The following is a 13136-nucleotide window of genomic DNA, read 5'->3' as shown; positions in this document are numbered from 1 at the left end:
TGTATCTGTTATAGAGTCACATTCAATGCATAGTCCGCCATCTAGTGGTGAGCTAGAGTATTATAATACTTTTTTAATTAAACTTTAAGGTAGATTTTAACAAGGACGCCTAAAAAATAGGACCCATATATTCCTTGTATGTGCTGCAAACAAACAATGTGCCTTCTAATTGATGCCTCGTCTGTGTATTTATATAAAAAGCAATGTATTTCAAAACGTGCATGTGGAATATGGCTGTATACAGCGCTACTTCTGTTTTGTTATATTTTATAATGCGCTGTATGTCCATTGCATGGTCACTTGGGGTTGTGGGATCTGAAAATTAGGAGGGCTGGGTCTGATTAGTAAGGACAGAGAGAACATGCAAGACAATTGTGCTGTAGTGTTGGAGCATGCAGCTTCTGCATGTGCTTGTGTTTATAGGAGGTGTGTGTCGAGAGCAATTAAGGTATCTTCATCTAAAGATAAGCCTTGTTTGCCCATGATGCAAGGGGGCGTTAGCTAGGATTGCGTCATGCAAGTCGGTGGGAGACATGCAGCATGCAGATGTTTTAGAGGGTGTTGGGAGAGTTACCATGTGTCAGTAGCTTAATGCGTAATATAAGGTGGAAAGCAGAACGTGAGCATGTTAGTGAGGGGAGCTGACAGATGAGACCCCAATGGGCATTAGGATCATCTTGGTAGTCTTTCAGTCAACCTAGTAGTTGTGCACCTCGTAGCAAAGTCACAGTGGGAAGAATCATGGAGCATCCCACATTGGTGAATACAGAGTAAAGACAAGTATGAGATATGATACAACACCACAGGGTCCCATATGTCAGCAGGGATCCCCTAAAACTCTTAAATGACCCTCAAAACAAGTGGAAGCCCCACCAAATCCAGCCTTGAAGCAAGCAGCATTACAGAAGCCGCACCTGAGCCACAAGAGAGCAGAAGAGAGAAGAATGAAGGGACAGGACTGTTAGGTAAGATTTTCATAGCAATGATAAATCTTCCTGACCTGTGTCAACCCAAGAACTGTTTGCTTTACTGGTAGATTCTTTTCCTTATACCTCTGTGAGTGGGATCCTTTTTCCACACTGACAGAATCATTCACTCTTTTTATGGGTGTCATTTTTAATACTCTCCATAGTGTCTTTTAAACGTTAGCCTCTTTGCCAATGTTTTGGCAATAAGTGCCTATTGTTGCTGGGTTGCCCTAGGGGCCCCCCTTTTAACTTTCTCTGGCTAAACTTGTGAGAGCAACAGTTCTCAAGGGTAGAAAGGATACTTGGATCCCTTTTCCATTTTATTAGGTGATACCAGCACCCCACCTTATGTGGACTGCTGGGGAGATACCGAGTATCCCCTTTCTCATTTATATGTAATGTTTATGTTACAAGGACCAACTTACCTTTAGTGGCGGCTGGAAGTGAACCTTTTATTAATTCGATGCACCTTTACCGTGGGCTATTTACACAGCCCTGGTAAAGGCACCCATGGGTGCTCATTTTACCAAAATGGCCCCCGTCTTGTTTTTTTGCCATTTTAGTGTTCCTTTTCCTTTCTTTTTCCTTCCCCTGACATCCAGGGTGCGAAATTCCTTTGTGTGATTTTTTATCTTTGGCGAGAGTACTGTGGACGCCCCACCCAGGCTGCAGAGTGTCTGTAAAGGCAGGAAGAGAGGGAGGAGTCCAAAACTCCACAGCCTTTTGTCTTCCAGCCCGAGTGTGACATTCCAGTTGAAACTGGGTGGCTGGCTGTCCTGAAAGGATTGCCAACCCCCCCAAGTTTGAATATTGCAAGGCTGGTTGATTGGCTGGGTTCCTGCAAAAAGAAGTCTGATCCTGGAAGCTGAAGAGGTATTCGATCACTGGAACCAAAACCAAAGAGGAAGATGAAGAAACCACAGCTGAGACGAATTCCAGCTACCGGAGAGCATGCTGTGTAACCAGAGCCTTCCTTCCAATCGACCTGGGGACTCCAAAAACGACAACCCCGACCCAGAGCCAGTGCCTAGTGAGACCCACTAGACTGAAGAAGACCTGCATTGTAAGCCATCCCAGGCCATGCTGCGACCTTGCTGGGCTGCAATACCCCAATACCCTGGGAACTCAAGCCATTGTGCGGTGCACGGTCTTCTAAATTCCGAATCTCGTTGAAACTTCGTGGGCACCTTGCTGAATCTCGACAGGCACGATTCCAGTCCAGAAAGCCCCCTCAACAGAGTACTGGGCTTTGCAAACGACGAGAATCCGACCAGCGATATTCGGTCTTCTTTTGTGCTCCTGAAAAGACGCCAAATCCACAGAGCCACATCTAGCCGCGAGGAAACTCTTGCCTGGGGTGTTCTTCCATGACCTCTGATGCAAAGGTCCTTCCAAAGTCCTATCTTCCCTCTTCTTGACAAAGGAATCCATCGTCTGGGTTTATGGCTGCAGATCCTGAAGTCTTCCTATTGCAACTCTTCCTCTCTGCTGAGGTACTGTGTTGGCTGGGGTATTGTACCTACCTTAATCCTTTGTGATTTCTGTATAGCTGTGGGGTGTTTTCTGTGATTGGGAGGCCACTCATCCAGTACACCCAGACCCCTGCAGAATCCCCCTAGGGTGTCTTCTCTTAAGTCCATGGACCCTCAACCAACTTTAAAGTGAAATACTTACTTGTTTAAACAGTCTCCCTCTGGAACTCTGACTTTGCCTGCAACTGAACCCTATCTCACCCTGCCTACAGCTGGTACCTAGACCACTAAGGTCCCTCTACTGCCTCTGAGTGAACTCATGCTATAGAATATTGGAAGGACTGGATAAGAAAAGGATTCTGCCTTGAAAAGAATAACAAGTGTGCAAAGGTGACTTTGTTTTCAAGAAAGTTGGTTGGTAAATATATAAGGTAAAGTTACTCACCTGTGAATTGGTTGTGCCTCTTGCCCAAAAGTAATACTGTTGGTTTCACATTATTATTCCTGTTAGGATAATTGTATGAGTGTCCCCAATTGGGTCTTGCTTCCCCTGACTTGCAGTTAGCCTGCCCAGAATAAGTCTGCCTAGGTCATACTTACCCTTTAGGTTGCTGGTAGCTCCTTACAAATGTATATAGGGTTTGCTTACCTTGAGTATAACTGTTATCCTAAAATAAGTTAGAGATATTGCTTCCATTAGTCTGTGAACTGAAAGCAACTGTAATTGAATATTACACCCCAGGGTCCAGCTCCCCTAAAATAACTGTTATCCTGAATCAGAAGTTTATACTGTTTATACTGTTTCTAGAATCTGGGTATCACTAGATCAGGAAAGTACATTGTCCAGATGATATTACTATGTGATTTCTTGCTGAGCGTCACAGTACAACTGATAAGGTCTACTACCCTTGTATTACTGTAAAGTAATCTGAAAGTAACTGATGGTTTAACCTTCAAGAATAGGTGTGCCCTATACTGAATGTGTATACAGTGGTTTGACTTCCCTAGAACTTCTGTTAAGTGTTCCAAATAAGGTTATAGGCTTTGGCTCAAGCATAGTGTTGCATTTTTTTTTATAAATGTGGTGATATATAATGTGATAGTACATATTACCTCCAAAATGTATCTGAGCCTACTTGTATTTAAATAAACCATGTATTTCTACAACACATTCGGCCTCATTACTAGGTTGGAGGTAAGGGGTTACCGGCATCGGTAAGGGTGCCGGTAACCCCATACCTCCGTATTCCGAGGTCCCTTAGCGGGAGCCGCTAAGGGACCAGGGAGCTAATAACAGGCCTGCTATTAGCAGGCCCTTTATTAGCTCCATTCCAATTCCCATTGAGCCCTATGGGGGCTTGAATGGGAATGGGGAATGGTTCTCGGAATGGGGACTTACCGGGTCCTCCAAGGTTGGAATGGCCCGGTAAGTCCCTATTTCGAGAACCCGGACCCGGAATGCAGTCAGGGAGTAGCCATGGTGCTAAAAGCACCATAGCTACCTCCTACCTCATAATGAGGCCCATAGTGTTTCAGTGTTTCTTTGGACCTTATGTAAAATACAATTTCTTTGTACTAATTCTACAGCCCTCTCTCTGGCATAAAATAAGCCTGGCTGCTCTGTCTACGCTACCATGAACTTGAGTGCTACAGCCTTATACTAAGGCTGTAGTCTTGTACTGTCTCAGTTGAATGGTTGTTCTAAGCCCTTGGTTGGATTTCAGAAAAAACTTCCTAAAAGGACTCCTGCCAGAAAGGTTGGGCTAGCTGCAGCTGCAGCCTGTGACTTAACCAAAGATCCTGATGACTCAAAGGAGCAATGAAAAGGACATCTATTAGGAAGACCAACAAGACAGATGCAGCAGCATCCTAAGAGAAGGCGTCAAGAGGCCTTAGGAACCTGACCAAGAATTAAACAGAGCTCAGCGGGACAAAAAGGAGCAGCTAGCCAGCCAGAAGCATTTCTACGATGGGGGTAATGGCAAGATGTGACTGTTAGGGAGAATTCTCAGAAATGTGCCAATTCCCTCCCCCTTAGAAATCCCCAGCAACTTTGGTGGATTTTGAGGACTTGATTTTTTTTAACCTGGAGAGAGTGAGGCCCTTTTTCCCACTCTCTCATGTATTTTAATGTGATTTTATACACTGTTTTCTTTTGATTGTGGAGTCTGACAAACCCCATAGGCATCATATTTTACATTGTGTCACACAGCACCTTCAGTGCAGTGACACAGGAAAGTCTTTCAGATTTCCCCAAGGTTTATATACCTTCTCTGGGATAAACTACAGTTTCCCAGATCAGTAAAGTAAAATTGATTTTTCTTACATTTGTAACTTTCTAGACCCAGTGTTAGGCAGAATCCAGTGCAGTTCCCTTAGGGAGCACTACACCAGATTAGGACTACAGGTGAGAGCAATAAATCCCCTTTGGTATCAGTCTGTACCACAACGATTTAGTTAGCTGTGGCTGAGCAGTCTGACTTATCTCAAGACGGAGATGAGCAGTACTCGGGGTTTACACAATAGGCCTACTGTACTATGGCACAAGGAAACACTGACCAAAACTTTGTAGTTAAAAAGTAGAGATATATTTATTTTATACACTTCTAAGAAAACACATGTATCACAAGCATCAAGCAAGTTAAATTAAGTCAATAGAAATATATACACACTCCCTATATAAATTGTAGACCAAGTGAACCAGAGTGAAAACTGAGCAAAACAGCACAGTGACAACTACACACAAGGGATCCTCTAACAATTTCTCATAAGGGAGGGAAAACACAAGTTATCTAGAAATAGGTTCTTATACACCCTAACACTTCCCATCAGCTGTGAACCAGTTCAGCATGACAGTGCATCAGTATAGGCAATACTTCAAATGAAAACTGAGCAAAATGGCATTTCACAATGATTATGCAGTGGGAAGGAAAGGGTAGTTATAAGAAAGGGTTGCACCACACAGTTCGAATAGAGAATCAATCTCGAGAAGGCAGGTCTAACAAATGGGACCAGAGTCAGCAGGCCTGTGCCAGAGTTAGTGGTACAGGGCAAGGGCCCAGGAGCAAAATGTTCTTGTAGCTACCGTCAAGTCTTTGGTTAACGATGTTGAAAAGGTGGATGCAAAAAGCGAAAGACAATGTTAAGAGAGAGGGGCGGCCAACCCAACAGGTAGGTAAAGGATTTAAAACACCTTTAGCACTACTGCGAAGAAAGGGCGGCCTGGTGGAACAATGTACCTTAAAAATGTAGAAGTGGCTCCTGCCGTGGCGATTGTTCCTGGTAGTTCCTGCAGTTCGGTTGATCCAGCAGAGGAAGAGAGGCTCTCGTCGTGGAGGAAGGCTCGAGGTTCTGCACTACCCAGGGATGAAACCAGCCGCGGTGCTGCCCAACAAAGTTTAAAAGGTACGCTCCTTTTAATCGCGGTCTGGGTCGATAGCTGCTTGGCTATCTGGTCTCCAAGTGCGGGGCACTGGCGATTCGACCACAGCAAGTTCGGGAAGGCAATTGGCAAACTGGTTGGCCCCACCAGCTCAAGGGAAGAAGGCTCTTCCAGATGAAGATCTCCTCTCGTCGTGTGGAGAAAAGTGGTGAGACGCTGCAGCAGGGCTTCACCGGTGGTGGTAGTCGTTGCAGATGTCTTTGGCTTCTCTCCTCTTCGGTTCCGTAGTTCCAGTGGCGACGTCTTGCTCTTCCAGTCCTCAGGACCCTGCTTTTATGCAAAAAGATCCCCATTCATACAGCGTAGCTGTCACTCACACAGTGGAGTGGTCATCTTGGCGGGAGACCCTCCAGCCTATCAGGATAGAGTGCAACATGGGTTGCTGAGGCAACCCTGTCCAGTGGTCCTACTCCCCCTCCCACACAATGGAACCACCCCAGACTCAGAGGTGCCGGAAGGAGGGCTTCTGGGCAGAAGCCCGCCAAACGGACGAACAAAGGATCCCCGACCTGGGTTAGGATCGTAGAGAAAGACACAAGAAAGAAGTTATATTAAAGTTCTGGCAAATAAAACCTACAGGAGCAAAGTTAATATGAAAATGCACCGGCGGTATGTTAGAGGCTGTCAGAAAAAGTGGTAGCCTCGAACAATGGGAAAATCCCATAGAGAAATATTTGCGGTCGAATATTTTTGGTAGTAACCACTGCCACCAGCTAGAAAATTTAGAGAGAGGGACTTTAAGGTACCCCCTCGAAAATGAACATAGGGGAAAAACTATTAACCCCTTCCAGTACCTCCATAGTAAGATGGGTTGTACTGGTTAAGTTCATAACAATTGACTAGTAAAGTCAATGGGGACTTTACATGCCCTGGGAGACAGTAGTCAGTCCCAGGGTATGGAGTCTATGTTTGGGGGTCGCTACGACACCCCTGTGTCACTGCAGTGAGGGTGCTGTGAAACACATGTGAATAAAGATGGTTCCTATGGGGGAGAGAAAATCCCATAGGCATTAAACACAAAAATAGCCTAGAACACACATAGCATAAATCCCTAAGAGTGGGAAAAAGAGTCTCATTCTTAGCCGGAAAAAAGAGACAAACCCTTCAAATCCAGCAAAGCTGCTGGGGGACTCTATAGGTAAGGGAAATTAGCCATAGTATGAGAATTCTCCCTAACACCCAGCACACACTATCTTACAATAGGGTGCTGGAGGAGTTACTTAGTATCCCCTTTGTCTAGCTTCTCATGTAACTTTTTTATGGATACCCTTTCCTCAATTTACTAGCCAGTGGCAGTGGTTTCGTTTTGAACTACCTTGATTTGCATGTACCGCGACCGTTCGCTGCTCCGGTAAAGTAACCGCGGGAGCCATCTTTTTCAAAATGGCGTACAGCCTTCTTTGCTAAAACGTTGCCTAGTCTTCTTTTTTCGCCAGGTCTTTGTGGGAAGGTCCGTCTAGAGAGTTTCACTGCATGCCAAACCAGGTTTGGTCTCTTTGTTAATTTTGCCTTTGACTGGGTTTCTGAGAGAAACCCGCCTCTGGCGCCCGAGTGACTGGGGTAGGCAGGACGTGAGTGAGGTGCCCGAAACTCCCTGTGCTTAGTCTCCTAGGATACCCAAATGTATTCTGTGGTGATTGGCTGGCTGACTGTCTGGCAAGGACAGCCACCACTGCTGGGTGAGTGACAGCTAGGCTGGAATGAATGGGAGAGAAATGAATAAAAGGTTAGTCTTTTGGCTTGGAAAGCAGAGTTTACCACTGGACGAAGGAACCAAAGAAGATCTTGAAGAGGACTCCTGCTGCAACTCCTAGACCGTTGGTTTGCCCGGTGAAACCCTGCTGCAGTGACTACTTGCCAAGTTCTCATCGACAGAGAAGCCCCTGTAAGGACAACTTCTCCCTTTGAGTTGGTGGGACCAATCAACTCCAAAGTAAGCCACCTGGACACCCATCTCGGAGCTGGTTGAACTTCCTCAGAGTTGCTGCAGGAAACTGTATAGCCAAGGAGAGGGACACCAGATTGTGTGTGTTACTTTTAAGCTGGCCTAAAGCTTTTGGAAGATCCTCTGGACTCCCACGAAGCAGGACTGGCCAAGCCAGAGCCCCCTCAGTAGAGTGTGGGACCCCAGAAGCAAGGACAATCCACCTTGACAGCCAGGAACCGTGCTTATTGCTATTTGCTGTACCGCAAGGAGCTGAAATGCGAAACAGCCACTGAAAGTGAAGTTTGCCAATTGCCAGTTTTGACCGTCCCAGTGCAGTGCAGGAATCCCCCAACATCCTCCCTCCAGTCCCCACGACTGAGGCCCAGGAACAGTGAGGTCTGCGCAGAGCTGCCAAGGAACAGAGTTATCAGCTGCATCTTTTCTTCTTTACCAAAGTACTGTAAAATAAGTCTAAGAGAACTTACCTCTTACTATAGAAGTGCTCGTAGCTTCCACAACTCACAAGTCTAATCAGCTTGTGGCCCTACATTTGATTCTTCTTTTCATCAAAGACTCCTAAGAACTTGTGTAAAGAGTTTTCCATTTACTTACCTGAAGTGCTGCATCCTATATAAAGACTTTGCCTATTGATTTTGGCTTAGCCTATTGAATTGAATGACTCTTCGAATTGCTATCTGAAAGTATTTGCCCTGCTTATGAATATTTTCTTATGTTCTAATAACATTTGTCTTTTACCAACTTTTTAAGAGTGTTCTGAATGCCAACAGTAAGATTTTAATGTCCGCAGCACCCTTGTCATTGAAGTCACCTGTGGGTGTAGGTTGTGTCTGTGGCCCATCCCAAAAGGGCCTTGTCTGATTCAGAAACACAGAGCGTACAGTACTGAAGTGTATTTGTATGTTACTAGAATATTGCTCCCTTCTAAAAAGGCTTTATAACTGACTGATAAATAAATTAATAATTGTTTATGCAAGAAACCTTGAGTGATATGATATGGCATTTGTAACGCGCCTATACACAAGTGTTTCAAGGCGTGACGAGGCAGGGAGGGGGGAACAAAGGGGAGACAGACAAGGAACAAGTTACTTACCTGTAACTGTTGTTCTCCAGCATGGGTCTGGCATGGATTCACATGCTCATGAATATTCCCCGTCGTCAGGCTGGAGAACGATCCTACTAGGCCAGGTGTTATTCAGATTGCGCAAGTGCCTGGGTAGAGGGGCAGGAACAAGTTACTTACCTGTAACTTTTGTTCATCAGCATGGGTCTGGCATGGGTTCACATGCTCATGAATATTCCCCGTCGTCAGGCTGGGAATCCTCGGTAAAGAAAAAATCAGTATCAGTTTCGTTTCTGATCTGTCTTTCTCAGTAGTAACCTATCACTGGTCTCTGGGTCATACTGCCCCCAGCCAATGACTGCCCTCTCCCTAAGCCCCGCCCTTGGCAGCCATCCTCAGATATTTGGTAGCACGTAAAGTGGCAGTATGACCAAGTGAAGAGCCGCAGAGGGGACTGAGGGAGGGTTTGCATGTGAATCCATGCCAGACCCATGCTGGAGAACAACAGTTACAGGTAAGTAACTTGTTCCTTCTCCAGCATGGGGTCTGGCATGGATTCCCATGCTCATGAATATAAGAATAAAATAGCAGTACACACATGCACAACCACGGGAGGTGGCAAGGATCATCATTAAGCATTACATAAAGCTCAACATTAAGCATCTCTTACCTCCTCACCAGGCTCACCTTAAGCGAACCGGTTGCGCAGCACTGCCTGGCCGACTCTGGACTCCTCCCTGGAATCCCGGCCGACGCAGTAGAATCTCGTGAAGGTGTGCGTCGACCTCCACGTAGCAGCCCTGCAGATGTCCAGCAGGGGCACACCAGACAAGAACGCCATGGTAGCAGTGATCGCTCTGGTCGAATGGGCTCTCGGACGGCCGGGCAACTGTCGGTTTGCCAACCGATGACAGTGCATGATGCAGCCGGAGAGCCATCTGGAAATGGAAGCCTTCGAGAGAGCTTCCCCTTGGTTCGCAGGTCCAAAGTTCACAAACAGCTGTGATGTCTTCCGAAAACTCTTTGTTCGGTCCACGTAGAACTTCAGCGCTCTAGCTACATCCAGCGAGTGCAAAGTCCTCTCGGCTGGCAACAAAGGCGACGGGAAAAAGACACCACCCTCGTCTCGTGGAAAGTCAAGTATGCAGGCTTGCAGGAAAGGGCCTGAATCTCTCCCACGCGTCGTGCAGAGGTGATGGCCACAAGGAACGCTGTCTTCCACGACAGAAATTTCAACGGAGCCGAATGTAAGGACTCGAATGGCGGGCCCATGAGCCTGGTCAGCACAACGTTGAGCTCCCACGCCGGGGCTGGAGCCTTCAACGGCAGGAACGATCGGAACAGTCCTTTCATAAACTCCTTTACCAGGCGATGAGACCACAGGGACGACCGTTCTGCAATTCTGGTGTATCGGGAAATCGCTGCCAGATGTATCTTGATGGAAGCGTGAGCTAGTCCAGCTTTGGCCAGCGACAGTAAATACGGTAGCACTTGAGGGGCTGTAATCCGTAGAGAGTTGATCTCAGTGCACGGCACCAGACAGAGAACCTCTTCCACTTGCGTCCGTAGCACTTGAGAGCTGAGGATGCCCTGGCCTTTGCAAGAACCTCTCTGCAGTCAGCCGGGATATCGTACCCTCCAAACTCTAGTGCTGCAGGAGCCAGGCCTGCAAGTTCAGCGACTCCGGGTCATGATAAAGAATGGCGCCTCCTTCTCTGGAGAGAAGATCTGCGTCCGTCGACAGTTTGACAGGTGGGGACGCTGACAGGTCCAGAAGGTCCGGGAACCATATCTGTCTCGGCCACCTCGGTGCGACGAGGATCATCCTGCACCGGGACCTCGAGTTGGTTGATGAGCCTGAGCGGCAACGGCAGGAACGCATTCAGGAACAGGCCGTCCCAGGGGAACGAGAAAGCATCGCCCATGCTCCTCGGCTGTGGGAACCTGCTGGCAAACCTCTGGCACTTGGAGTTCGTCGCCGTCGCAAACAGGTCGATTTGGGGTTTGCCCCATCGCCGGAAGAATTGATCCACTTGATCCTGGCATAGTTCCCACTCGTGGCAAGAGTGCAGCTCCCTGCTGAGTGAGTCGGCGATGGTGTTTTTTACCCCTGCTAGATGAAAAGGCACCAGAAACATCCCCTGGGCAACGACCCAGTGGCACAGATCCTGGGCTTCCTTGGACAGGGCTGGGGATATGGTTCCTCCCTGCTTCCGGATGTAGAACATTGTGGTGGTGTTGTCGGTGAAGATCCTCACCACCTTGCCCTTGAGGGCCCAGAACACTGCTCGGAGCTCCAGTATGTTGATGTGGAGCGGCCTCTCCTCCGGGAGCCACAGGCCTCTCGCGTGAAGATCTCGGGTGTGCGCTCCCCACCCCTCCAGGGAGGCATCCGTCGTCACCATCACCTGGTATGCTGGGGTCTGAAAGTCCGTGCCCGCGGCAAGATGCGCGTGGGCGCCCCACCATCGAATTGCCTGGCGGAATACTTTGTTGAGCGAGATCTTGTTCTCGAAGCTGTCCGTCGCTTGTGTCCAACGGACGTCGAGGAACTCCTGCAGAGCACGCATCCGAAGCCTGCACAGGCGCACCAGATAGATGCAAGAGGACATCATCCCGAGAAGGGACTTGATGGACCTCACTCTGGCCACGTTCGTGGCCAACAGACGCTGTACCTTGCCCAGGATGGCCTGCGTTCTTTCCTCCGACGGCGAGGCCAACTGCGCTACTGTATCGAGCTTGGCTCCCAGAAACAGCACGACCTGCGACGGAATCAGGTGGGATTTGGGGAAGTTGATGGAGAATCCCAGGACCGTGAGCAGCCGGACGGTCTTTGCTGTGTGTTCGACGGCGAGTTCCCCTGTCCCTGCTAGGATGAGCCAGTCGTCCAGTTAGGGGTAGACATGGATCACCTGCAGGTGCAGCCGCACCGCCACTGGTGCTACGCACTTGGTGAACACCCTGGGCGCCGACTTCAATCCGAATGGGAGGGCCTTGAACTGGTAGTGCCGCCCTTGGACTACGGACCTGAGAAACTTTCAGTGTCCTTTTAAGATGGGGATGTGAAAGTATGCATCCTCCAGATCCAACGACGATAGGAAGTCGCCTTCCTCCAGCTGGCCCAGCACATGCCGGAGGGTGACCATCCGGAACCTCTGTGCCTTGATGTATTTGTTTAGCCGACGCAAGTCCAAAATGGGACGCCAACCTCCTGTCTCCTTTCTGACGAGGAAGTATCTTGAGTATACTCCGGAGCCCCGGAGCCTCTTTGGGACGAGCTCAATGGCTCCTTTCTTGAGCATCGCCCTTACCTCTAACAGCAGTTGAGGGATGTGTTTTTCCTTCCTGGCCACGGGCAGAATTCGGGGGTACTTCTTTAGAAATTCCAGTGTGTGCCCGTGGGCCAGGGCATCCAGCACCCAACGGTCGGTGGAGATGGACTCCCACACGCTGACAAACTTTGTCAGCCGGCCTCCCACCAGGGTGCTTCGGTGGGGGCCCGACGCGGCGGCCAGTTCAGTCTTGCTTGAAAGCAGCCTTGCCGCCTTGACCTCCCTGGCGATGACGGCGAGATCCACCTGACTTGCCTCGTCCCCTGTAGGCTTCTTGCGACGAGGAGCGGGCCGCCTGACGGTAGGTTGAGGAGCCGCCGCTGAATCCTTTGGAGGCACCTTGCTTGCCTCCGGAGTTCTGAAAGGGCCACCACCGCAGAACTCCCAAGGCCCGAGCCCTCTCCGTGTCGTTCTTGATGGCCTGTAGCGACTCATCTACAGTCTTTCCAAAACAGATTGTTCCCGTCGAAGGGCATGTCCAAAACCTTGGCTTGCACGTCCTGCCGGAAATCCGTCGCCTTGAGCCACCTGCGCCGCCAAAGGCAAACGCTGTTGCCCAACTGGCGGAAACCGGTGTCGGCAATGTCCGTGGCCACAGTTATGGGGTGGTTCGACGCCACCTCACCCTCCTGTAGGATCGCCAGGGCCTCTGCCCTCTTGTCGTCCGGGAGGAAGTCCAACATGGGCGCGATCTTGTACCACAATTCCCTGTCGTAGCGGGCCACAATCGCTAGGGCATTGGCCGCCTTAATCGTCGTCGCCGCCGACGAGATGACTCGTCCCATGGCCTCCAGCTTCTTTCCCTCACCGTCCGGTGGGGAAGTTGAGGATGCAGCCGATGCCCCCCCCCGCTTTCTTCTTGGCCGCTGCTGAGACGACCGAATCCGGGGTCGGCTGCGCCCTAAGGCACAACG

General features: G+C 49.0%; 1 protein-coding gene across 17 annotated transcripts in view; it reads right to left on the bottom strand.

The window, feature by feature from the left end:
* The window catches only part of MPDZ (multiple PDZ domain crumbs cell polarity complex component), a 1735289-nt gene that overhangs the window by 163456 nt on the left and 1558697 nt on the right, over positions 1 to 13136 (bottom strand). The gene's annotated exons all lie outside the window — the stretch shown is intronic.

This window comes from Ambystoma mexicanum, chromosome 6p (genome assembly GCF_040938575.1).
Source record: "Ambystoma mexicanum isolate Mex_15411 chromosome 6p, UKY_AmexF1_1, whole genome shotgun sequence".
NCBI lineage: Eukaryota > Metazoa > Chordata > Amphibia > Caudata > Ambystomatidae > Ambystoma > Ambystoma mexicanum.
The sequence above is the reverse complement of the archived record's forward strand: the minus strand, read 5'-3'. Positions and strand labels throughout refer to the sequence as shown.